The 27998-nt window shown below is 39.1% G+C and overlaps 1 protein-coding gene and 1 pseudogene across 21 annotated transcripts in view; both read right to left on the bottom strand.

Moving 5' to 3' along the window:
• LOC102128962 (fos-related antigen 1 pseudogene) lies at positions 1-27867 on the bottom strand (annotated as a pseudogene).
• LARP1B (La ribonucleoprotein 1B) overlaps positions 1-27998 on the bottom strand; it is a 154641-nt gene that overhangs the window by 61102 nt on the left and 65541 nt on the right. The window lies entirely within an intron of this gene.

The following is a 27998-nucleotide window of genomic DNA, read 5'->3' as shown; positions in this document are numbered from 1 at the left end:
TCATTAGAGGGATGGAGAAGAAGCTGCTGGAGTTGGGTGTGGGATATTGTCCAGGTCAGCTGGACCGGTGTGGGAAGGGGAGGAGATGTTGCTTAGGGTGGCACCTGCAGCGAGTAAGGCTCGGGTGCCTCACAAAGCGAGAACAGGTGGAGAGCCAAGGGGGTCAGAGGGTGGGTCTCCGCTGCTGCTGCTACTCCTTTGCCACGAGCTGAGGCACAGGGCTCAGGAGTGCTGGCATAGGTGAAGACCAGGTTGGGGGTGAAAGGAGTTAGGGAGGGTGTGGTCATAAGCGTGTGGGTGTGCAGTGCCTCAGGTTCAAGTACAGGCCCTGGGGAAAGGGAGATACAAGGTACAGGGCGGCAGGGGGCTGACGGGCTGCTGGTGCTGCTGGTACCGCCTGTGTCCCCCTCCTTGGCTCCTTCGGGGATTTTGCAGATGAGTCAGTGGGCTTCCAGCACCAGCTCCAGGCGCTCCTTCTGCTTCTGCAGCTCCTTAATCTCTCTCGGGAGCGCGGATTTCTCATCTTCCAGTTTGTCAGTCTCCACCTGCAGGAAGTCGGTCAGTTCCTTCCTCCGGTTCCTGCACTTGGCCGCAGCCAGCTTGTTCCGCTCCCGCCTTACTCGGCGGCGCTCCTCTTCCTCCAGGTTGATCTGTTCACAAGGCCTTGGACGTACCCCTGGAGGCGGCCCTGGGGCCCGGATGACTCCTGGCTGGGGTTGTGGGGGTAGTTCAGAGGCCTGGGGTAACTGCTGGGCCCCAGGAAATGAGGCTGTACCATCCACTGCAGCTCCTGGCTGTCACTCATGTTGTTGACGCTTGGCACGAGGTGGAACTTCTGCTGGGCTGCCCTGCGCTGCCACCAGGGGCTGCGCGGGGCCGCGGTACCTGCCGCCGTTCCCGGAGCTTGGGCCAGGTTCCCCGAAGTCTCGGAACAGGCCCGGGGCTGGCGGCTCCACGGGGTCCACGGCTGCTGGGTTCTGACTCTCCAGATTTTGACCACATGATGTTTTACTGTCTTGGCCCTCTACTGTGCCTTCACACAGATTTTTTAAACCTACTTTTTCAGCTGTTCTCAGCAATAGGGTTGATCTGAATTAGCCAGTCTACCACAACTGGATGCACAACCAAAGCCTAATTTTTTTTTTGTTACTGTTATTTTTAATAAATTTATACCTTGCCTTGTTCAAAAAGGGACAAAGAGATTTAATGATCTAATGGATATAAAGAAAATTTGTAGGCTGGGCACAGTGGCTCACACCTGTAATCCCAGCACTTTGCGAGGCTGAGGCAGGTGGATTACCTGAAGTCAAGAGTTCCAGAGCAGCCTGGCCAACATAGTGAAACCTCATCTCTATTAAAAATATAAAAATTAGCTGGGCATGGTGCCAGGTGCCTGTAGTCCCAGCTACTAGGGAGGCTGAGGCAGGAGAACTGCTTGAACCCAGAAGGCGGAGGTTGCAGTGAGCTGAGATCACACCATTACACTCCAACCTGGGTGACAGGGCAAAAACTCCATCTCAAAAAAAAAAAAAAAAAAAAAAAAATTGTAAACAGATTACAATTTAGTATAAGTCAAAAACAAACATACATATGTGGTACAAAGTTAGAATAGGAGAGTAATTTTTCTGGGATTGAGCATAAAATTTATCAAATAAAAATTTCCTGGAAGAGTAATATCTGAACTGGGGTTTATTTAGCTAAAAGATAACGAGTTTGGCAAGTAAACAATGTGAAAAGCCACTGCAGGCAGAGGAAACAGCACATGCAACTTGGTATGTATAGATATAAATTTTAAAGCAAGAGCAACAGGACAATGAAAAGATGTGAAAGCCAAATCAAGAATTCATGAATTCTTGCTTGCCAAATAAGAACTTTATCCCGAAGGGGGTTCGAGGAACCACTGAATAGAATTAAGAAAAACAGAGAGATAATCACATTTATATTTTATGATGATGAAGGATTTTAGAAGGATGAAGGATTTTCCTTGGAATCATTTACTTTGAAAAAAATGTAAGCCTGAAACTATCAATGGCCATTGTTGCGCCCACTCAGAGAAAGCATAAATGAAAATGAAGCTAACACAGAGGAAAGTACACCAAAGATAGGGGTAAAGAAAAGCAAAGTCATTCTTTGGTGTCTTATACAAAGCTTTGCCTAAAATCAAGAACTGCTTCTTGGACTTGTAGTAAATTATCTTATTTGCTAGGAAAAAAAAAAATGAAATGAGAAATAAGGAGGAAAGACTACTCTGACAAGAGTTAAGCTAGAAAGACAATGAACTAAAGCCAAAAACCTCCTATAAAACTTCTATAGAGAGATGACGCATGGCAGTAGGAATGAATATGAAAGGACTGATAGGACCTAGTGACAAATTACATGTTAGAAGTTAGGATAAATGGATGGGGACTCCTAAGGCACCCAAGCAAAATAAAAAATATAGGTTTGGGGTAGGTTTTCTTTCATTTTTTTAAATGAGAGACAGAATATAAAAAAGATGCCTATGAAACATAAGACAAATAACTGGAGAATTTAGTAGGCTACTGGTAATATAGTTCTAGAGTCCCAAAAAGACACAAGGGAGTCATTAGCATACAGTTGATAAATAAAAACCCAAAACTTAAGAATAGAGTCTATTATTTCTGGACAAGCTATCAAAGCAATGAGAGAAGTAGGCCAGGGATAAACCAGGGAAGACCACATTTTAAAAGGCAAACTGGTCAGGCACCGTGGCTCATGCCTGTAATCCCAGCACTTTGGGAGGCCAAGGCAGATGGATCACGAGGTCAGGAGTTCGAGGCCAGCCTGGCCAATATGGTGAAACCCCATCTCTACTAAAAATACAAAAATTAGCCAGGCATGGTGGCACACACCTGTAGTCCCAGCTACTCAGGAGGCTGAGGCAGAAGAATCACTTGAACCCAGGAAGCGGAAGTTGCAATGAGCCAAGATTGTGCCACTGCACTCCAGCCTGGGCGACAGAGACTCTGTCTCAAAATTAATAAATAAATAAATAAATGGCAAACCAAGGCCAGGTGTGATGGTTCATGCCTGTAATCCCAACACTTTAGGTGTTCAAGGCAGGCAGATCAACTGAGGTCAGGAGTTCAAGACCAGCCTGGCCAACATAGTGAAACTCTGTCTCAACTAAAAATACAAAAATGAGCTGGGTGTGCTGGCGGGCACCTGTAATCCCAGTTACTCAAGAGGCTGAGGCAGGAGAATCGGCGCTTAACCCAGGAGGTGGAGGTTGCAGTGAGCCAAGGTCGCACCACTGCACTCCAGCCTGGGTGACAAAACTCTATCTCAAAAAAAAAAAAAAAAAAAGCAAACCAAAATTGTAAACTTAAAACTGTAAAATAATACATTCTGTTGTGTATGCTTTATCACAATTAAAAAACAAAAGTAAAAAAGAAAGAAGAAAACCACTTTGTTGCGCCATAAAATATACATCTGCTGAACAGATGAGGACATGCTGGTTATAAGCAGGAGCCATCTTGAGAGAGCTCTAACCTGACTAGGTTTGAGATATTCTGAACATCAAAATGAATGATGACAAGAACAGATAGAAATCCATGTTGGAGTCCATATTAGCACTAAAAAGGGAGAAAATTAAAATATAAAAATAAAAAATGAAGTGGAGAGGAAAGTTCTTCTTTATAGAAGAATACTGACAGACGTACAGGGAATAACAAATTCAAAAATCACCATCTTGGCCAGGCACAGTGGCTCATGCCTGTAATCTCAGCACTTTGAGAGGCCGAGGCGGGCGGATCACGAGGTCAGGAGATCGAGACCATCCTGGCTAACATGGTGAAACCTCGTCTCTATTGAAAATACAAAAATTAGCTGGGCGTGGTGGTACGCCCTGTAGTCTCAGCTACTCGGGAGGCTGAGGCAGGAGAATCGCTTGAACCCGGGAGGTGGAGGTTTCAGTGAGCCGAGATTGTGCCACTGCACTCCAGCCTGGGCATAGAGCGAGAGTCCACCTCAAAAAAAAAAAAAAAAAATCACCATCTTATAATAAGCATAATAGCTGATTCAAGCAAAAATCATTAGTGGAAGCTAAAATATTGAATAAAGACTGTTGGGGAACACAGTTTTAAAATATCACTCCAAGGATCATTTATTAATTACAAAGAAGAAAAGGTACATTTATAGTGAGCAAATCTGGTAGATATCATCATAACCAAATGACCAAATCACCAATTCTAACCACATCAAATTTTGTAACTGACATCACATGTCTCTAGAGAGCATATACTGAACAGGGCACATTCCCTATATAATGTTCTTGTCAAAAATACTTAACCTGGCTGGGCGTGGTGGCTCACGCCTGTAATCCCAGCACTTCGGGAGGCCAAGGTGGGCAGATCACTTGAGGTCTGGAGTTCAACACCAGCCTGGCCAACATGGTGAAACCCTGTCTCTACTGAAAATACAGAAAATTAGCCGGATGTGGTGGTGCATGCCTGTAATTACAGCTACTCGGAAGGCTGAGGCAGGAGAATCACTTGAACTCAGGAGGCAGAGGCTGCAGTGAGCCAAGATCGTGTTACTGCACTCCAGCCTGGGTGACAGCGAGATTCCATCTCAAAAAAAAAAAAAAAAAACTTAACCTGAAGCTAATCATATAAACATATTGGGCAAATCCAAACTGAAGGACAAAACAACTGGCCTGAACTCTTGAAAAACATCAATGTCATTAATAGCCAAAAAGAAAAAAAAAAAAGGCAGGCCGGGCGCAGTGGCTCACACCTGTAATCCCAGCACTTCAGGAGGCTGAGGTGGGTGGATCACAAGGCCAGGAGTTCGAGACCAGCCTGGCCAATATGGTGAAACCCCATCTCTACTAAAAATACAAAAATTAGCTGGGAGTGGTGGCGGACACCTGTAATCCCAGCTACTTGGGAGGCGGAGGCAGGAGAATTGCTTGAACTGGGAGGCGGAGGTTGTAGCAAGCCGAGATCAGGCCACTGCACTCTAGCCTGGGAGACAGAGCGAGACTCCACCTCAAAAAAAAAAAAAAAAAAAAAAAAAAGCAGCATAACTGTTCTAAATGAAAGAACATTAAAATTATATGACTCTCAATGCAATGTGTGATTCCTGGCTGGAACTGACTTAGAAAAAAATAAAAGAAATTAAAAAGGACAGCTGAGATAATTGGAGAAATGTAAATATAAACTGCATATTCAATAATAGCATTCTATCAATGTTAAACTTCTTGTGTTTTTGATAATTGTGGTTATGTAGGAGAGTATACTTGTTTTTAAGAGATACTTGCTGATGTATTTTAGGATAAGTTGACATAATGTCTACAAGTAACTCTCAAATGATTCAGGAAAAAAATGTACATATATGCACCTATATATATTATACGTAGAAAAAAAGGCAATATGGTAAGATGTTTGCCGAATCTAGGTGAACAATATACTGGCATTCCTCATATTATGTATGTAACTTTTCTGGAGGTTTGAAATATTTCGAAATGAAGACTTGGAGGGAATAAAATATAGATGCATATTACTGATACGCAAAAATATTCATAACATTAAGTGAGAAAATTACATTGTCTTTCAAAGTATACATTTCTCTGCAACTCATATTGGTCTGACTAGAAAGAGGAAGTTTAAGCAACAAGGATTTCCCTTCAGCCAAATTGCTTGAAAGAACGCTTGGTGCTTTGACTTTCTCACTTCCTATTCATGTCAATGTGAATTACAGTCTGATGGTAGGTCCAAGGTGGTCAGCAGTAAGGGATTTTTATTTTTTTATTTTATATTTATTTATTTTTTCCTAGACAGAGTCTTGCTGTCTTGCCCAGGCTGGAGTGCAGTGGTGTGATCTTGGCTCACTGCCAACTTCCACCTCCCGGGTTCAAGCAATTTTCCCTGCCTTAAAATAAGAAGTCAGTGGGGGGAAAAAAGATGAAAGCTGGTTGAGTGCAGTGGCTCACATCTATAATTCCAGCTATTCAGGAGGCTGATGTGGAAGGATTACTTGAGGCCAGGAATTCAAGACCAGCATGAGCAACACAGCGAGACATTATCTCCACAAAAAAAGTAAAAAATTAGTCAGGTGTGGTAACACATGCCTGTAGTTCCAACTACCGGGGAAGCTGAGACAGAAGGCTCCCTTGAGCCCAAGAGTTTGAGGCTGCAGTAAGCTATGATCTCGCCACTGCATTCCAGCCTGGGCACAACAGGGTGAGACCCTGTTTGAAAAAAAAAAAATTAAACCTATAGTTGAGATAGAATGTGTCCCTTTATGGGTCATAATCTCAGACACCGTTTATTTTCTTGGCTTCTTCAATGAAACTATATATAATAACCACACCTATTTTTTTGTTGTTTTGTTTTGTTTTGAGATGGAGTCTTGCTCTGTCGCCCAGGCTGGAGTGCAGTGGCACGATCTTGGCTCACTGCAACCTCCGCCTCTTGGGTTCAAGTGATTCTCCTGCCTCAGCCTCCTGAATAGCTGGGACTACAGGTGTGTGCCACAGTGCCTGGCTAATTTTTGTATTTTTAGTAGAGACAGGGTTTCACCATGTTGGCCAGGATGGTCTCGAACTCCTGACCTCATGATCCGCCTGCCTCGGCCTCCCAAAGTGCTGGGATTACAGGCGTGAGCCAACGCGCCCGGCCCACACCTATTTTTTTCCCCTCCAAATTACCACTAGTGGACTTCCTGTCTCAATTGTTCCCTCTCCTTTTCTTTAATAACTTAAAACGTTCAATCACTTTTCCTGCTTTAAGTCTCCCTTCTTTACTAAATACTCCAAAATCTACATTTCTGACCTTCTTATCATCTCTAGGATTTAGAGAGAGGGTAAAAGATATTTCACATGAATAGACACCATGACATCAACTCAACATTTCCAAATCTGATCTCAAGATCATTCTCTCCTAGGTTTTCCTTGTTAATGTCCCTACTTCTTTCACAAGGTATTATGAACTGTTTCTTTAAAATCTCTTCCAATTTTGGCACTTTTTCATTCTCACGTAAGTTGTTAACGAATGTGGAGAAAATAAACAATATTCCTTTTGTTTAGCACTTCATTTCACCCTTGGATTATTATAAGTGGGTTTTTAACTCAACTTCTGTCCTCCTCTATTCTGATCTAGGTTAATGCCTCACATATATAAACCTATTAAACCACTATTTTGATCATTCCACTTTCTTTATAAAAACTACAATTGCTCTTTATTCTAAATTCCTATGTAACTTTCAAGATACTTTGCAATCTGGTCCCTCCTCACCTACCCAAACAATCTTCAGAGTACTGTAGTGCTAACATTTAACTTATAGAAATTCAATTATACTTGTTTAGCAATAATAATACACTTTTTAAATGTGCTAGCAATGCCACTTGCTATTCTACTCAATGAATGTATGCACTGATGTAATCAAACCCAACTGTTAATGCACAGAAAGAAAAACCTAACGAAAGGATGAATACATTTCGAAAATGTCCTGACCACTGAAAAGTGCCCAAACAAGTATAGTTTTACCATATCCTTTCATGTTCAAAAAATGCTGAAAAGCATAGGGAAATAACAACTAAAAGTAGAAATAATTATTTTAAATATTAACCTCAGGCCGGGGCAGTGGCTCACGCCTATAATTCCACCACTTTGGGAGGCCATGACAGGTGGATTACTTGAGGTCAGGAGTTCGAGACCAGCCGGGCCAACATGGTGAAACCCCATCTCTACTAAAAATTCAAAAATTAGCCAGGCATTGTCGTGACCACCTATAATCCCAGCTACTCAGGAGGCTGCAGCAGGAGAATTGCTTGAACCTAGAGGGTGGAGGTTGCAATGAGCCGAGACCCCGCCACTGTGCTCCAGCCTGGGCGACAGAATGAGACTCCATCTCAAAAATAAATAAATAAAATAAAAAAAAAATTAAAAAAAATAAGTTTCTAAAGAGAAAGATGACTATGGACAGGAAGACCCACCAAATTAGAATCTTTATAAATATGCTCAAGTACTTCAAAATTCAAGCACTTCAATATTTTACTTTATAAATATGATCCTGCTACATTACTACATACATATTTAGAAGCTTTTTTTTTTTTTTGAGACAGAGTTTTGCTCTTGTTGCCCAGGCTGGACTGGAGTTCAATGGCGCAATCTCGGCTCACTTCAACCTCCACCTCCCAGGTTCAAGAGATTCTCCTGCCTCAGCCTCCCAAGTAGCTCCCACAGGCGCCCACCACCATGCCCAGCTAATTGTTTTATATTTTTAGTAGAGAGGGATTTCACCATGTTGGCCAGGCTGGTCTCAAACTCCTGCCCTTAGGTGATCTACCCGCCTCAGCCTCCCAAAGTGCTGGGATTACAGGCATGTGCAACTGCCCAGCCTTAGATGCATATTAAAGTGTAAGGCTATGCATAAAGTGCTATGTATTTTACTGGTGATTTAAGAGAATTAGGAATATTTTGATCATTCTCAATTTTCAACTTAAAAGGGCTCTAAAACCTATTCCCAAATAATATTGAACTCTGTTAGATAATTCACATACTTAGCTCTCATTAGACAATGTCAAGAAACCTTTTGTTACTCAGGAGCCAATTTCGAAAAAAAGTTGTAAACTCTGTATTTTTTTTCATAAATTATATCAACAGGCTATTAATAAATACATTTGTGCTTATATATTACTGCATTCTATCAATGAAGGAGTGACTAGAAACTTTACAGATTGTATTATAATTACTGGCCATAACTCTTTTTTCTTTTTTTACTACTGGCCATAATTCTATATTTGATGAAGACACTTCAGAAACTCATTTGTTTTCCATTTATTGACTTTATAAGTTTTTAATTTTGAATTCTGGGTCACAAAAAGTACTCTTCAATCCACTTTATTTGAAACACAAGATTTTCTTCAGCCACTATTCTAGCAATAACCATATACAGATTTCAACATTGAAGAGGCAATCTACCCACTTAGAGCACCCCACACTACTTTCTGTCCTCAACTTCTCTTTTTTACTGTTCCCCTTCATAAATCAAGCCCACCAGCTACCTTCTCTAGCTAGACTACTTATTCTCTGGTTTGATTTTGTACATATATCCAAACATTGTCTAATAAGGCAAAACTCTTGCATGCATCAAGGGCAGGAATTTTTGAAAGAATGTATAAAAGAGCAAATTTTTCAATTGCTGTCTTAGCAGTGAGAAAAAGGGAAAGACTCTGCCACAGAAATCTGAGCAAAGAAACCAGGCAGTCTTAGAAAAAGGGCAAGAAAGAAGCCAGCCAGTTGTTTGGGGCTAACTAGTTCACGCCTCAAACCAAATATACAAAAGAGGTCTCTCATCCCAGCTCAACAAAGAGGAGAATCATAAAGAATCTGGGGACTGGAAACTCCATTACTCCTCAACACTGTTCACAAATTGCCTATCACTATGCTTAGCACCTAACAGCTACTCAAATATCTGTTAAATGAATAAATGGATAGATGAATGAATGAGTGAACAAATGGGATAGACACTGTAGTCAAGGTGAATGTGTTCCAATGGAAGTTATCCTCTGTGTCCTTCATTTTTGGTCAGGAATACTAAGCATAACTAGATCAGATGTTTTATAATACACACTATTCATTATTTAGGACCTAGTTTTAAGTTCTAGGCTTCTCTAGGATGCTGCCCTTGATTATGCCAACGTAAAATTCTCAAAATTCTTTCATCCAGCTATTTTTAAATAACTGTTTTACTTTGAAATATCTTGTATGAAACCTATGTGTACGGTATAAAAATTAATACAATGAATACTACATGCTACTACCATCTATGTTAATAGGACATTGCCAATATCCTAGAAGTCCCTTGTTTGCCCTTGCCCAATCCCATTCCCCTCCTTCTCTTCAGAAAAACCACTATATTGACCTTAGCAAAGACCAATTTCCTAACTGTTCTTTCATTTATTACCTTTGAAAGTTTCCCTATGCAATATATTTCATTTCCCCTGTTTTGGAACTGTATATTAATAAAATCATATTTTCTGCATACATTATATGGCTACCATCCACCAAACTTTTAAAAATTCTTTACTTTGGAATTTTTCTAACATATAAAAAAATAGAATAGTATAACAAAGTCCTATATACACATCACATAGTTTCAACAACTATCACCATTTTACCATTCTCTTATTTGATCTATATTGGCATTGTCTTTAAAATCATCTTCATTTCTATACCAATTATTTCACTGTTAAATACCATACCATTGTATACAAAATATATATAATACCATTTTAGACATAATGAAGCTATTAGATTTAACAACATGTATGTGTCTCATAGTCCACACATTCAAAAGTTTCTCTATATGTATACGTATAGACATAACTAGAAATGGAATTGATGCACACTAGAAATATGCATGCATACATATGTACATGTGGAAATGGAACTGATGCTTCTTAGGATACATAAACAATCAACTTTAATAAGTAATACTAAAGTTGGTTGTAACAACTTAATGTAATACCAACAGTGATGTGTGAATTCATGTTGTACCACTTCTTTACCAAGACTTAATATTGTCAGACTTTTTAATTTTATGATGTAATGTGTATGGTCTTCTGCTTCTGGCTATGATGGAGTAACCAATACCAGCCTGTGCCTCCTAATGTAAATAACCATAAAACTGATATGAATATGAAACAACTATTTTTAGGGATTGAACAAAAGTAGTGTAAGACTGTGATCTCTGAAAGAAGAGCTCACAAAATGGGCTCCACAATCACCCCAGCTCTCTTTCTGGGTACAATTTCCTAACCATGGCACAGCAAGCTTCAGCCCAAGCAAAGTATAACTGTCCTGCTGAGCTGAGAAGGTAGTGCTTTAGAGTTCAGTACAGTTTAAGCAGTGGAACCTGTGGAATAGAGCACTGGAGACAATCTATGCAGGGAAGAGTCGGGCAATAAGTCCATGTGAGGGTCAGGCTGCTGTGTGTCCTTGCCTGGAGGCAGAGCACATGTGTTCAGGATAAGACTACCTAAGACATATCCTAAAGTGACTGCTATGTGGTTAAGCTGAACAGATATACTAAAGGTCCAGTAGTGCTGGGGGATGGTGAGCATACAAGCCCAGTTAAGAATGGATACCCTTTGTAAGCCACTCGTTAACACTCTGGGCATTCATCTGTGATACAGTTTTGAAATGAAGCCATGCTACAGAATAAGATCTACACTCAAGTACAGAGAATAAGACCTGCTCTAGACTCACTAGCAAAGCCTAATATAAAACCTGACAAGATCTAGAGGAGACACAGAATGTGGAGGTTAAGTTCTGTCAAGTTAAAGAGGCTTTCCACAGATCTAACCTAACAAAGAGTAAAATAAGCCTACACAATTGCAAGTGTAGCCTACAACACCCAATAAAACAAAAAAAAACTCAACAGCCTTCAGAGGAAGATGACATCTATAATCTCTACAGCATATGTATAATGCACATTATAAAATTTTAAAAAATACTAGCAGTGAAAATAAATAAGAAAATGTAACACATAGTCAAGGTAAAAAAGCAGTCAGTAGATCGCTCAAATGTTATCACAAGATTTCAAATGTCAAACGTCAGATTTTAAGACAAAGACTTCAAAGCAACTATTATAAATATATTTGAAGAAACAGAAGAAAAACATGGTCTTAATAAGTGAACAGATACGAAATGACAGCCGAAAAAATGCAAACTATAAAAAATAGAAATTCCAGAACTGAAAAATATATACTTGGACGGGTCTAAAAATAGAATGAAAATGATAAACAAAAATTAGTGAAGTTTAAGTCAGACTGATAAACACAGTCCAATCTATAGAACACAAATATTTCAGGAAACAGAAAGAACCAGGCATGGCGGCTCACGCCTGAAATCCCAGCTACTCGGGAGGCTGACGTGGGAAGATCACTTGAGCCCAGGATTTCACAAGAAGTCTGGGTAGTATCTCAAAAAAAGAAAACAAAAAAACAGAAAGAACCTCAAGGACCTGTGAAACATTATCAAATAGCATAACATACCTGTAAGTGAATTCCCAAAGTAAAAAATGAATAAGGAACAGAAAAAATATTTGAAGAATTAATGACTGAAATGTCCCCAAATTTGATGAAAAACATCAAATTACTAATTCAAAAGTTTCAGCTAACCTCAAATTGGATATATTCAAAGAAAACCAAACCAAGACACATCACAGTAAAACTCCTAAAAATCAATGGTAAAGTAAAAGTCTTGAAAGCCCGAGAGGAAAACAACACATTACACACAAGGGAAAAAGAACACAAATAATGGCTGACTTCTGTGGTTCTCAACTGGGTTTTGATTTTGTCCACACCTCCACCATACATTTTTTATTGTCATGGGATTGGGGTGGGGGGATGCTACTGGCATCTTGTGGGTAGAGACTAGAGATAATGCTAACCATCCTATGACACATAAGACAACTTCTACAACAAAGAATCACCTACTTCGAAATGTTAATAGTACTGAGGTTGAGAAACCACCACAAACAGCTAATTTTTATATTTTTAGTAGAGATGGGGTTTCACCATGTTGGCCAGGATGGTCTCAATCTCTTGACCTTGTGATCCGCCTGCCTCAGCCTCCCAAAGTGCTAGGATTACAGGCATAAGCCACTGTGCCTGGCCTCTGAAATCAGGTCTCTTGATTCACTTGACTCTCCAGCAGAAAGAACTTTAGTTCAAAACCATTTCTAAAGAGAGAGTGACTACAGTTAACTTGAGAGCTCACGTTGTCCATGAAAGGAAAGCGGTCTGAGAAGTCTTTCAGAGTAAGGTTTAGGAAGAGTGCAAAAGAATTTTGCATTTTGAAATATACAACATAATCCAGGCACAGTGGCTCATGCCTGTAATCCCAGCACGTCGGTAGGCCGAGGCGGGCAGATCACCTGAGGCTGGGAGTTTGAGACCAGCCTGAGAAACATGAAGAAACCCCGTCTCTACTAAAAATACAAAATTAGCCAGGTGTGGTGGCGCATGTCTGTAATCCCAGCTACTCGGGGGGCTGAGGCAGAAGAGTAGCTTGAACCCAGGAGGAGGAGGTTGCAGTGAGCCGAGATTGCACCATTGAACTCCAGACTGGGCAACAAGAGCGAAACTCCATCCCAAAAAATAATAATAAATTTAAAAAAGAAATATACAACCTAAGAGGACTAATAATGGAACTGTGGCACCTGGAAGAACTCCACAGACTATACTTTGATGGTACAGTTTCTATGTAAAGGCTGCCTAAGCTTCCATATTCTTTAAATTCTTGGTCTTCCCTCCATTTGTAGCATTGTTTCTGGTCCCACATAACCATCTGGTCTTTGTTCTTTCTTCATATATGCCCAGTTTTTTACAGTTTTCAAATTCTTTACAACCCCATGAGGTGGAGAGAGTAAAAATGATCCCTGCCTGAGATTCACAGAAGTTAGGTTTCGGTCCAGAACTGCACTCCCAATGGAGTTTGCACATAGTTGACTGCTAGTCAAGAACAAGCTTAGCCAGACAGGTTCTCAACTTGGTGTACTTCTCTAATAAGGAGAAAAGTTCACCTCAAATGATGGTAAGGAGACAGGAAGTTTACATGACTCCCTCTTGACAAGTCAGTATGAAGCTATTGTTTCTGTCTGCCAGCCATCTCCTGATAAATGTGTACAGCATTTCCACCTTTACACCAAATACTCTGCCACAACTGAAGTTCCTTTCACTATCTGAAATAAATACAGGTAAGGACTTGCCTCATTTCTAAGGGGGATGCTGCATAAGACAGTGAAGTAATCAGCAAAGTCAAAGTGAATGAGAGCCATGCAGTCTTCCAAGGCTCAAGGACCCCAATAATTCCAGAATGCTGTCCGGGTCAAGGCAGAAGAAAGCCACTAAAGGTGGGCTTTCTTGTTGACAGTGTAACCTCTCAACAATGTGCTTGCTGATGGTCTCAATCACCTAACTACTGGAAACGTTCTCTCAAATACCACAAAGCTAAGTACATCCAAGAAAAATTCTGGGAACTGATGTTTAGGCCACCAGTGAGGAGTATAAGTTCACCTGATAATATATAAGTAGTACTGGACAAAACTGGTATATTTCACTACTGTAAAAGCAATGAGCCTAAAGATTAGATTAAGTGACTGGCAGATGTGATTCAGAAGTTTCAAATTTGAAGGTTCTTCCTAAAATGTTGGAGATAAACACATTAGTATATTTAAGTTTCTACACAAGCAACTTGGGCAGAGGATAGAATACTGAGCAACTTGTAATGGGTTTCTCTCTCTCTTATTCTGTAAATACAAATTAAACATTTCTAGTTAGGGGAAGGTATCATGAGATAGTGGACCAGGAAATACCTGAGCTCATAAGCCCAGATGCTAGCCAATGATACCAATAATAAGATGTAAAGGCCTACCAGCATATTTTTGGGATGGACATCTGATCTCTACATCCTATGTTAACAAAGCCTTCAATACTGTACAGATTTATACCACTCAAGCAGACCACTGGAAAGGAAGACAAATAGGTGGACACAAAAAAGCAGAGACAACTGACCAACTGCGGTGGCTCATGCCTATAATCCCAGCACTTTGGGAGGCCGAGGCAGGTGGATCACAAGGTCAGGAGTTCAAGACCAGCCTGGCCAAGACAGTGAAACTCCATCTCTACTAAAAATACAAAAATTAGCCGGGCATGGTGGTGCATGTCTGTAATCCCCTGGGAGGCTGAGGCAGGAGAATCACTTGAACCCCGGAGGCGGAGGTTGCAGTGAGCCGAGATCACGCCACTGCATTCTAGACTGGGTGACAGAGCAAGACTCTGTCTCAAAAAAAAAAAAAAAAAAAAAACAGAGACAATCAACCTACCTTGACTTTAGACCAAGGAACAACAACGTGGCACCTTCGAGAAGTAAATAAATCAGCTTTGGCTTGCCTCTTTTGTAGTACCCATCCCCCTTTAATTCTAGCCTTTTAGTATTGTTATGAAATATGTCTCCTAGAAGAATGCATAAAATATATATGTGCAACTTATAATGCATTCATGTAACAACTATGAGAAACACAACTGTTAGTATTTTAGAAACTTCTGAGTATCCTACACCTCCCCCCAGCCCCCACAATGAACAAATTCTGACTTATGTAATAATTATTCCAGGTTTTTCTTTATGCAACTATCTATATACGTAAGTATACCTAAAAAATCATGTTTCATTTAACCTGTTCTTGAGTTTTGTGGAGTCATATTGTGTATGAACCCTCACTTCTTTCATTCAGCATTGTTTTCTTTATGTATTCATAAAGATGTGTATGGCAATCTTTTTTTCTCTACTATATAGCTACTTTTCACTACTGTAATGATGACATAGTCAAGTACTGATAAATAGTTCAAATATTTTCAATTTGTGACTATAATGAATTATTCTGCTATATTATTACACATTGCACCTGATGAACACATCTAAATTCCTCTAGGGTAGTGCCATCCAATACAAACACAATGTAATCTTAAATTTTCCATAACTGCAAAAAATATAAAAAGAGGTACATTTTAAATATTTAATCTATTTTGACATGCAATAATTATTAAAATCTGAGATATTTTATATTCCTTTTTGTTACTAAGTCTTCAAAATTCAATATTTTACAGTTAAAACACATTCTATTTTGACTAGCTACATTTCAAGGGCTCAATGTCTTTGTTAACCAATGTTAACCAATTGTTTAATCAATGTTAACCAATGTTAACATGTGGTTGTCTACTATATTTAAACAATGCAACTCGAGAATATATTCCTGAGTGGAAATGGTGGATCATAGCATATGGTTGACCATTTTTTACTCCCACAGACAGATTGAGGTTCTTGCTCCAAATACTCCCAAACTCTATTTACCATCTGATGTCTTAACACGGCTAATGTAAGTTTCATGAACTATTTCATTGAAATATTTTTATCTCCTTGACTAATAATGTTGAACATCTTGTGTTCTGTCATTTAGACTGCTTCTTTCGTAAAAAGTTTGTTCATGTCTTATAAGCGGTATACTGAATCTTTTCTTTTTTTTTTTTTTTTTTGAGACAGTCTCACTCTGTCGCCCAGGCTGGAGTGCAAAGGCACGATCTTATACTGATTTTGTTTTAACAGTTACACAGTTACAAGCATTTAGTAAATCTACTTTATGGATTCTTTTCTTCCTTTTAAGAGATAATGCCTCACTATATTGAAGTGCAGTGGCCATTCACAGGTGCAATCATTGCACACTACAGCACTGAACTTTTAGGTTCAAGGGATCCTCCTGCCTTAGCCTCTAGAATAGCTGGGACTACAGGTGCATACCACTATGCCTGACTTACAGACATTCTTTAATGCCTAGACCGTTAGTGGTTTGGGGACTTTTTATGCTTCTTAAAAAAACTGATATATGTATATTAGTCATACATACTTCTGGGGTACATGTGCTATTTTGATACCTGTATACAATGTGTAATGATCACATCAGGGTAATGGGGATATCAATCACCTCAAATATTTTTCTTTATTCTCTTCTATTTTTTTCTTTTTTATTCAAGTGATCACAATCTTTCTTCAATCTGTTAATGTGAATTTCCTTTACTAACTTTTCTAATGTACAATTCATGATCTTGAATGAACACAACTTGGTTATCTATTTTTTTAAAAACTGCTAAATTTGGTTTACTAAAATATTGTTTAGACTTTTTAAAAATTATTACTATTATTATTTTATTTTTTTGAGACAGAGTCTCATTCTGTCGCCTGGGCTGGAGTGAAGTAGCGTGATCTCAGTTCAATGCAACTGCCTCCCAGGTTCAAGCGATTCTCGTGCCTCAACCTCCCAAGTAGCTGGGACTACAGGTGCCCACCAACATGCCCAGCTAATTTTGTATTTTTAGTAGAGATAGGATTTCACCACATTGGCCAGGCTGGTCTCGAACTCCTGATCTCAGGTTATCCACTTGGCTTGGCCTCACAAAGGGTTGGGATTACAGGCATGAGCCACCATGCCCAGCTATTTAGCCTTTTTATACCTAGGTAATGCCTGACTCTCATTCATATTCTCATGAATTCTAATTTCTTATGTATAGTTCAGGTACCAACGATAGGTTCTTCTCATAAGTATTCTCCCCCACCACTACCATTTCCACAAATATTTGACTTATTATTATTAGCTCTATTCACTGGAAATATTTGTGCATTCCTGAAATCAATCATTCTAATTATAAAGAGATATGTTAATAAAATATCTATATTTGAAATTATTATAGAGTTTGAAGATGTTTTAAATTGTCATAGCACTATCTGGACTTTCTTTACCACTCAATTTTGAAGTTATATACTTTTCTAGAAATCTGTCTTTATAAAAATGTTCAAATTTATTGCTCTAAAATTATATTTTAAAATTTCTGTATGATTAGTAACTATATCCCCTATTGCATTCCATGTAAAATATCTATTTTCTTTTTTGTTATCATAAGCTTAATTCTAGCCTTTTTGAAAAATTAAGTCCTGATATGATTAAGTCATAAATTAAGTCCTCTATTACGTGTTAGATGTAATTAATTAAATTCTGCTATTTATTTCCTTCCATATTTTTTATGGGGGTTTATATTGTTAATTCTTTTCCTAACTTCTTGAGATCAATGCTATAGCAGATTCTGTTATGTTGTTCAATCCTCATATTCCCCAGAAGAGAAGATTATGCATATTCACCACTGTCACCTGCCTTTTAAGAATATATATTCCAGGCCGGGCGTGGTGGCTCAAGCCTGTAATCCCAGCACTTTGGAGGCCGAGACGGGAGGATCACGAGGTCAGGAGATCAAGACCATGCTGGCTAACATGGTAAAACCCCGTCTCTATTAAAAAATACAAAAAACTAGCCGGACGAGGTGGTGGGTGCCTGTAGTCCCAGCTATTTGGGAGGCTGAGGCAGGAGAATGGCGTAAACCAGGGAGGCAGAGCTTGCAGTGAGCTGAGATCTGGCCACTGCACTCTAGCCCGGGCGACAGAGCGAGACTCCCGTCTCAAAAAAATATATTTATATATATATACACATATATATATATATATTCCAAAATTAGCCAGGTTTGGTGGTGCATGCCTGTAGTTCCAGCTACTTGGGAGGCTGAAGCACAAGAATTACTTGAGACCAGGAGGTGGAGGTTGCAGTGAGCTGAGATTCATGCCACTGCACTCCATCCTGGGTGAGACAGCAAAACTCTGTCACCACCCGCCCTAAAAAAATATATATATATATATACACACACACACATATATATAAACACGCACATTTGTGTATATAGTGTGTGTGTGTATATATATTCCCCATCCAAGTACAAAGAAATGATAAATGTTCGAGGTGACATATATAAATTACCCTAATTTGATAATTACATATGGTATGCACGTATCAAAATATCACATATATCCCATAAATATATACAATTATTATGTGTCACTAAAAAATAAATTTCAAATGGAATGAAAAAATATATGTTCCCCAGCCTATAGGCTTGGCCATATAGTCAATGGAATACAAAAAATGCACAGAAAGCACATACAAGCAGCAACGTCAAATATAACTAAGATTTGGCTCTGCCTCTTGTTCTTCCCCTCTGCCACATGAATAAGCATGTATTTTATAGGAACTGCTGTTCTGGAATTAATCCCCAAATGAGAAGACAATTGGAGAAGAACCAAACATACAGAGCTGCAATAGCTGACCCACAGCCAATGTCAGGTAACATGAATGAGAAGCTTTTGCTCTATCTTTGAGAATTGGGGGAGTTTTTTGTTTGTTTCTTTCTTTTTTATTTTGTTTTGAGATGGAGTCTCGCTCTGTCGCCCAAGTTGAAGTGCAGTGGCACAATCTCTGTTCACTGCAACCTGCTGGGGGAGTTTTTTTTTTAATAAAGCCAAGATAATATTGGTAATTGGCCTATTAATTTCAAGTATTTTCCCTAATATTTGCATTTAAGCCTATTGCCTTAGCTGCACCTTTTAACTTCAGTTATCATTCAATTCAAATTTTCTAATTTCTACTAATTTCTTCTTTGAATGCTGAGTTATTTAAAACCATACCGTTTTCAGGAATATGGGAATTTATTTCATTTAGTTTTATTATTATTAATCACTAGCTTGACCAGGTACAGTGTGGCATGCCTGTAATCCCAACACTTTGGGAGGCCAAGGCCATAGAATCTCTTGAGGCCAGGAGTTCAAGACCAGCCAGGCAACATAGTGAGACCTCATCTCTACAAAAGTATTTAAAAATTAACAAATAAAATCACCAGTTTAATTCCACTAATAATGTGCTTTGTGTAATATAAAAGCCTTGGAATTCACTTTATAAACCAGCGGAGGTCTAAGTACCATGTATATACTAAAAAAGAACATATGCTCTGCAGTTCTTAGGCAAAACGTTGTTTCTGAAATTACTTTTTATTGTCTGATTATGCCTTGTTTATATAGAGAGTAAATCACTCATTACAACAGTGGATTTGTTTTACCAATTTTTGTTTCATATATTTGAAGCTTTAATATTAAATACATTGAATTTGAGGTTATCTCCTCTGATAAACTTCACTTTTTATCATTATATGACACTTGCACACTAGTAATGCTTATCTCTAAGCCAACTTTGTAAGTCTATTCCATCTGCTATTAATATGCGTGTATGTTTTGGTTTTTGGTTTTTTTTTTTTTTTTTTTTATATGGAGTCTAGCTGTGTCTCCCAGACTGGAGTGCAATGGTGCGATCTCAGCTCACTGCAACCTCCACCTCCCGGGCTCAAGCAATTCTCCTACCTCAGCCTCCCGAGTAGCTGGGATTACAGGCATGCATCACCACACCCAGCTAATTTTTGTATTTTTAGGAGAGATGGGATTTCGCCATGTTGGCCAGGCTGGTCTCGAACTCCTGACCTCAGGTGATCCTCCCACCTCAGCCCCCTAGAGTGCTGGGATTACAGGTCTGAGCCTATGTGTATTAAGTTTTCTTTTGGTTATTTTTTTTTAATTTGGTATGTAGTTGGATTTTTAAAATAATTTTTAATTATGTTAAAAAACACATCACAAAATTTACCATCTTAACCATTTTAAAGTGTGCAATTCAGTAATGTTAAATATATTCACACTGCTGTGCAACAGATCTCCAAAACTTTCATCTAGCAAAAATAAAACCTTATACCCATTAAGCAACACTTTCCAGTTTCTCTCCTGCCCTCAGCTCCTGGCAACTACCTTCTTACTTTGTTTCTATAAACTTCACCACTTTAGTTAGGTATCTCCTATACGTGGAAACATACTTTGATTGAGTCTTTTTGTGACTGAAGCATAAAGTCCTCAAGGTTCATCCGTGTTGCAGCAAGATTTCCATCCTTTCTAAGGTGGAATAATAATCCATTGTATGTATATGCTACATTTTGCTTATCCATTCCTCCATTGAAAGACATTTGACTTACTTCCACCTCTTGGGTATTGTAAATAATGCTGCTCTGAACATGGACATGCAAATACCTCTTAGAGATCCTACCTTCATTCTTTTGGATATATGCCTAGAATTAATATTGCTAGATAACATGATATTTCTATCCTTAATTTTTTGAGAAACTGCCATCCTGTATTCCATAAGGGCTGCACCATTTTACACTCACACTGAGAGTTCACAAGGGTTCTAATTTTTCCAAATCCCTGTGAGCAATTGTTATTTTCTGTGTGGTTTTTTAAATGGTAAACATCCTAATCAGTGTGAGGTGATAATCCTGTGATTTTTTTTATTTGCATTTCTATTCTGAGTAGTGATTTTGAGCATCTTTTCAAATGTTTGTTAGCTTTTTTTTTTTTTTTTTTTTGAGATGAAGTCTCAGTCACCCAGGCTGGAGTGCAGTGGTGTGATCTCAGCTCACCACAACCCCCACCTCCAGGGTTCAAGCGATTCCCCTGCCTCAGCCTCCTGAATGGCTAGGATTACAGGCGTGCACCACCAACCCTAATTTTTTTGTATTTTCAGTAGAGATGGAGTTTCACCATGTTGGCCAGACTGGTCTTAAACTCCTGACCTCAAGTGATTGACCCACCTCGGCCTCCTAAAGTGCTGGGATTACAGGCGTGAACCATTGCGCCCAGCCTTATTAGCCATTTTCATATCACCCTTAGAGAACTGTCTATACAAGTCTTCTGTCCATTTTTAAAATTAAGTTATATTTTTTGTTGATTTGTAGTTCTTTATATACTCAGGATACTAATCCCTTATCAGATATATAATTTGCAAATATTTTCTCCCATTCCATAGGTTGCCTACTGTTAACTGTGTCCTTTCATACACATACATTTTTAATTTTCAAGAATTCCATTTGTCTACTTTTGTTCTATAACATGTGATTTTAGTGTGATACCCAAGAAACCACTGCCAAATCCAAGATCATGAAGGCTTTCCCCTAAGGCCTTCTTCTAAATGTTCAATAATTTTAGGTAATATGTTTAAGTCTTTAATCCAGGTTAATTCACCTTCGTTTATGGTATACGGTAAAGATCTAACTTCCTTCCTTTACATATGGATACCCAATTTTCCCAATATCAATTGTTGAAGAGATTATCCTTTCTCCATTGAGTGGTCTTGATACACTTGTCAAAAAAATCATTTGCCGGGCGCGGTGGCTCACGCCTGTAATCCCAGCACTTTGGGAGGCCGAGGCGGGCGGATCACAAGGTCAGGAGATCAAGACCACGGTGAAACCCCGTCTCTACTAAAAATACAAAAAATTAGCCGGGCGCGGTTGTGGGCGCCTGTAGTCCCAGCTACTCGGGAGGCTGAGGCAGGAGAATGGCGTGAACCCGGGAGGCGGAGCTTGCAGTGAGCCGAGATCGTGCCACTGCACTCCAGCCTGGGCGACAGAGCGAGACTCCGTCTCAAAAAAAAAAAAAAAAAAAAAAAAAAAAATCATTTACCCGGACAGGTTCAGTAACTCACACCTGTAATCCCAATACTTTGCAAGGCCAAGGCGGAAGGATTGCTTAAGGCCAGGAGTTTGACACCAGGTATAATAAGACCCTGCCTCCACAAAAAAAAGCTGTTATAAAAAACAACAAATAAATGGAAAGTCATCTCATGTTCATGGATGACTTAATATTGTTAACATGTCAGTACTACCCAAAGTATCTGCAGCTTCAGTGCAATGCCTATGAAAATCCCAATGGCATTTTTTGCACAGTTAGAAAAATTCACCCAAAAAATTCACATGGAATCTCATGGGACCTTGAATAGCCAAAACATTCTTGAAAAAGAAGAGATTTGGAAGCTTTAGAGTTCCGGATTGTTACAGTAATCAAAACATTGTGGTACTGTCATGAAGACAGACATACAGACCAATTGAATAGACAGTCCAGAAAAAACCCTTATATATATGGTTAAATGATTTTTTTTTTTCTTTGAGACGGAGTTTCACTTTTGTTGCCCAGGCTGGAGTGCAGTGGTGTGATCTCAGCTCAACGCAACCTCCGCCTCCCAGGTTCAAGCAATTCTCCTGCCTCAGCCTCTCGAGTAGCTGGGACTACAGGCCTGCACCGCCACGCCCGGCCATTGTTTGTATTTTTAGTAGAGATGGGGTTTCACCATGTTGGCCAGGCTGGTCTCAAACTCCTGACCTCAAGTAATCCACCTGTCTCAGCCTCCCAAAGTGCTAGGATTACAGGCGTGGGCCACCTTGCCCAGCCCGATTTTTTTTTTATTAATTTTTTTAATGTGTAATTAACATATAGTATAATTCACTCGAGTATACAATTCAATTGTTTTTCATATATTCAGAGTTTCACAACCATTACCACAATCAACTACAGAACATTTTTATCACCTCCAAAAGAAGCCTGATAACCATTAACAGTCACTCCACATTTCCTCCTAGCCACTCACCAGTACTGGTCTGTAGCCTGTTAGGAACCATGGTGAGTGGTGGGCGGGCAAGCGAGTAAAGCTTCATCTCTATTTACAGCTGCTACCTATCACTCTCATTACTGCCTGAGCGCCACCGTCTGCCAGATCAGTGGCAGCATTAGATTCTCAGAGGAGCATGAACCCCTTTGTGAATTGCAGATGCGAGGAATCTAGATTGTGTGATCCTCATGAGAATCTAATGCCTGATGATCTGTCATTGTCTCCCATCACCCCCAGATGGGACTATCTAGTTGCAGAAAACAAGCTTACAGCTCCTGCTGATTCTACATTATGATAAGTTGCACAATTATTTCATTATATATTATAACATAATAACAGAAATAAAGTGCACAATAAATGTAATGTGCTTAAATCATTCCAAAACCATGCCCCCCAGTCCATGGAAAAATTGTCTTCCATAAAATTAGTCCCCAGTATCAAAAAGGTTGGGGACTGCTGCTCTATAAAATGTAGTCTTTTATGATGGCTCCTTTCACATACTGTCTTCATAATGCTTTCATATTGTATCATGTATTAGTCCTTCATTTCTCTTTCTCTGAAGCAGGTTAGAGAAAAAAGATCTTAAGACAAAAAATACAAATTTAAAAATCAGCCAGGCACAGTGGCTCACCCCTGTAATCTCAGCACTAAGGAAGGCAGATCATTTGAGGTCAGGAGTTCAAGACCAGCCTGGCCAACATGGCAAAACTCTGTCTCTACTAAAAAATACAAAAATTAGCCAGGCGTGCCTGTAATCCCAGCTACTTGGGAGGCTGAGGCAGGGGAATCACTTGAACCCGAAAGGCAGAGATTGCAGTGAGCCAAGATCACGCCACTGCACTCCAGCCTGGGCGACAGAGTGAGACTCTGTCTCAAAAAATAATAATAATAATCAAAAAAAATTAAGTACTTCATTTCCTTTGAATGCCAAACACTCTATTGTATGGATATACCACATTCATCCAAACATCAGTTAATAAAAATCTGAGTTCTGTTCATTTTTTGAAATGCTAAAATGAACATTCATGTACAAGAACATGACATCTATGTGCATAAATGTCTTTGTTTCTTTGGATTACATACATAAAAGTGGAATTGCTGGGTCACATAGTAACCCTATGTTCAGCCTTTTGAAAACTGCTAGACTGTATTCCAAAGCAGATGCACCATTTTACATTCCCACCAGTGTGGTATGAGGGTTCCAACTTCTCCCTATCCTCACACTTGGCAGTGTATCTGTCTTCTTTATTATAGTTATCCTGTTGGGCATAACATGGTATAATTACGATTTTATTTCAATTCCCCTGGTGGCTAATGATGTTAAGCAACTTTTCAAGTGTCTATTGGCCCCATGTATCTCTTCTTTGAAGAAATGTCTACTCAAATTCTTTGCCTATTTTAATTTATTTATTAGTTTTTAGAGACAAGGTCTTGCTTGATTGCTCAGGCTGGAGTGCAGTGGCACGATCACAGCTCACTGTAGCCTCAAACTCCTGGGCTCACACGATCCTCCTGCCTCAGCCTATGGAGTAGCTGGGACTACAGGCACACACCACCACATCTGCCTAGTTTATATCTTTATTTTTTTTTAGAGACAGGGTCTCACTAAGTCACCCAGGCTGGCCTTGAGCTCCTGTTTGCCCTTTTTAAAATTAGGTTATTCATCTTATCGATTTGTAAGAGCTCTTTGTATATTACAAATATTTTTCAACACATACAGACGGGTAAAAACTTTTTTTAAAGAAAAATTTTTGGAAGAAAATAAGCTCTTTGCCCCTCCCTCCTTTAATTTGCAAATATTTTCTCCTAATCTGTTATCTTTTTTTAGGTATTCTTAGAAGTTTTAGGTTCACAGGAAAACCAAGCAGAAAGTACAGAGTATACCATAGACCTCCTGCACCCAAACACATACAACCTACCCCACTATCATCCTGCACTAGAGTGATACATTAGTTACAATAGATGAAAACACTTACAGTATTATCAAAATTGTCCTGTACATTTTCTATGGGTTTTGAGAAGTGTACAATGGCATGTATCCATCATTAAAACATCATAGAAAATAGTAGCACTGCCCTAAAAAACCTGTGCTCTGTCCATTCATCTCTTCCAACCCTTGGCAATCACTGATCTTTTTACTGTTACTATAGTTTTGCCCTTTCCAGAATGCCACATAGTTGGAATCATACAGTATGTAGTCTTTTCAAATAGGCTTTTTTCACCCAATATAAACTAAGTCTTGGTATGAATCCATGTCTTTTCACAGCTTGATAGCTCATTCATTTTTGAGCTCTGAGTAAGTCCACTGTAGGAATGTACCACAGCTTGTTTATCCATCCACCTACTGAAAGACACCTTGGTGTTTTCCAAGTTTTGACAATTTATGGATAAAGCTGCTATAAACATCCATGTTCAGGTTATTGTGTGGCTATACATTTCAACTCATTTGAGTAAATTTGCTAGATCCTTTGGTAAGAGTATGTTTAGTTCAGTTTTGTATAAAATTGTCAAACTACCTTCCAAAGAGGCTGTACTGTTTTGCATTGCCACCAGGAGTGAATGAGATTTCCTAATGCTCCACATCCCTGCAAGCATTTGGTGTTATTGTTTTGGATTTTGGTGCTCCTAATGAGTCTACAGTAGCATCCCATTGTTGTTTTTACTTGCAGCTCCCTAATATTTGATATCGAGCATCTTTTCATATGCATTTGCTGTTTATCTTCTTTGGTGAAGTGTCAGCTCAGTTCTTTCAATAGTTTTTTCTTTTTTTCTTCAATAAACTGATCAACCATTTTTTCGTGAACCATTTTTAAATTGGGTTCTGTTTTCTCAGTTTTAATAGTTATTTGTATATTTTGGATAATAGCCCTCTATCAGATTTGTCATTTGCAAATATTTTCTAGCAGTCAATGGCTTCTCTCCTTTTTTAAAAAAAATTTTTTTGTAGAGACAGTCTCACTATGTTGCCCAGGCTGGTCTCAAACTCCTGGTCTCAAGCAATCCTCCCACTTCAGCCTCCCAAAGTACTGAGACTATAGGCATGAGCCACTCACTGCACCTGGCCTTCCTCATTCTCTTGACAGTATCTTTCACTGGGCAGAAGTTTTTAATTTTGAAGAATTCTAGCTTATTTCTTTCATGGATTGTTTTGGTGTTGTATCTAAAAAGTCATAAGCCCAAGGTCATCTAGATTTTCTCTTAGATCATCTTCTAGGACTTTTACGGTTTTGTCTTTTACATTTTGGACTACGGTCCCTCCACTTTCTCCCCCCTTTCTGAAGGGTGAAGATTCATTTTTTTTCACATGAATGCTCAGCTCTTCTAGCACTATTTGTTGAAAAGACTTTTCTCTATTGTATTGCCTTTGCTCCTTTGTCAAACATCAGTTGACTGCATCTGTGTGGGTCTATTTCTGCACTTTCCATTCTGTTCTATTGATTTAGTTGTCTATTCTTTCACCAATACTGTATTGTCTTCATTACTGTAGCTTTACAGTAAATCTTGAAGTCAGGTAGTATCAGTCTTCCAATTTTCAATGTTGTATTAGCTATTCTGGGTTTTTTAGGTGTTTTTTTGCCTCTGGAGATATCCACAAAATCATTTGCTGAGATTTTGATTGGGTATACTAAATGCATCTCAATTTAACAAGACCATAAACTGCACAGAATCTATAGTTATGTTGGAAAGAATTGACACATTATTGAGTCTTCCTATCTACAATATGAACATGGAATATTTCTCAATTTACCTATTCCTTTTTTTTTTTTTTTTTTTTTTTCAGAGACGGAGTCTTGCTCTGTGGCCAAGGCTGGAGTGTGTGACCTCGGCTCACTGCACCCTCCGCCTTCTGGGTTCAATCAGTTCTCCTGCCTCAGCCTCTCAAGTAGCTGGGACTATAGGCACGCGCCACCACACCTGGCTTTTTTTTTTTTTTTTTTTTGAGACGGAGTCTCGCTCTGTCACCCAGGCTGGAGTGCAGTGCAGTGGTGCGATCTTGGCTCACTGCAAGCCCCGCCTCCCAGGTTCACGCGATTCTCCTGCCTCAGCCTCCCGAGTAGCTGGGACTACAGGCGCCACAACCACGCCCAGCTAGTTTTTTTGTATTTTAGTAGAGACGGGGTTTTACCGTGTTAGCCAGGGTGGTCTCAATCTCCTGACCTCGTGATCTGCCTGCCCGCCTCGGCCTCCCAATGCTGGGATTACAGGCGTGAACCACCGCACCTGGCCCCTTTATTTCTTTCATCAGGGTTTTGTAGTAATCCTCATATAGATCCTGTACATATTTTGTCAGATTTATAACTATTTCATGTATTAGGGTGCAAATGTAAATTGTATTGTGGTTTTTTGTACAAATAGCCCCAGGCTTATGATAGTTTGACTTACAATTTTGCCTTTACAATGTTGTGAAAGCAAGAGGCACTTAGAAGAAGAAACTGTACTTCAAATTTTTTAATTCTCCCAGGCCAGCAATATGTGGTATACTTTCTTGCAATGCAGGGCAGCAGCAGTGAGCCATTCTGTTTTTCACTTTCAGTATAGTAATCAATACATTATATAAGATATTAATACTTTATTATAAAATATGCCTTGTGTTTAAATGATTTTGCCCAACTAAGGCTAACATAAGTGCTCTGAGCAGGTTTAAGGTAGACTAGGCTAAGCTATGATGTGTGGTAGGTTAGGTGTACTAAATACATTTCAGTTTAACAGTATATTTTCAATTTATGATGAGTTTATAAGGATGTAACCCCAACATAATTTGAGGAACATCTGTACTGGCTTTTCACTCTCTGTATGGTATCCTTTGAGATTCAAAATTTTTAAGTTTTGATGGTGTCCAACTTACCTGTTTTTATCATTTGTCGCTTGTGCTATTAGTATCATATGAAAAACCACTGTCAGATCCAAGGTCATGAAGATTTTACACATCTTATCCTAAGAGTTTTATCCTTTTTCCTCTTAAATTTATGAATTTAATTCATTTCAAGTTAATTTTGATACGTGATGTAAGATAAGGAGGGACCCAACTTCCTTCTTTTGTATGTAGGTATCAAGTTGAC

The sequence above is a fragment of the Macaca fascicularis genome, chromosome 5, assembly GCF_037993035.2.
Source record: "Macaca fascicularis isolate 582-1 chromosome 5, T2T-MFA8v1.1".
Classification (NCBI taxonomy): Eukaryota; Metazoa; Chordata; class Mammalia; order Primates; family Cercopithecidae; genus Macaca; species Macaca fascicularis.
The sequence above is the reverse complement of the archived record's forward strand: the minus strand, read 5'-3'. Positions and strand labels throughout refer to the sequence as shown.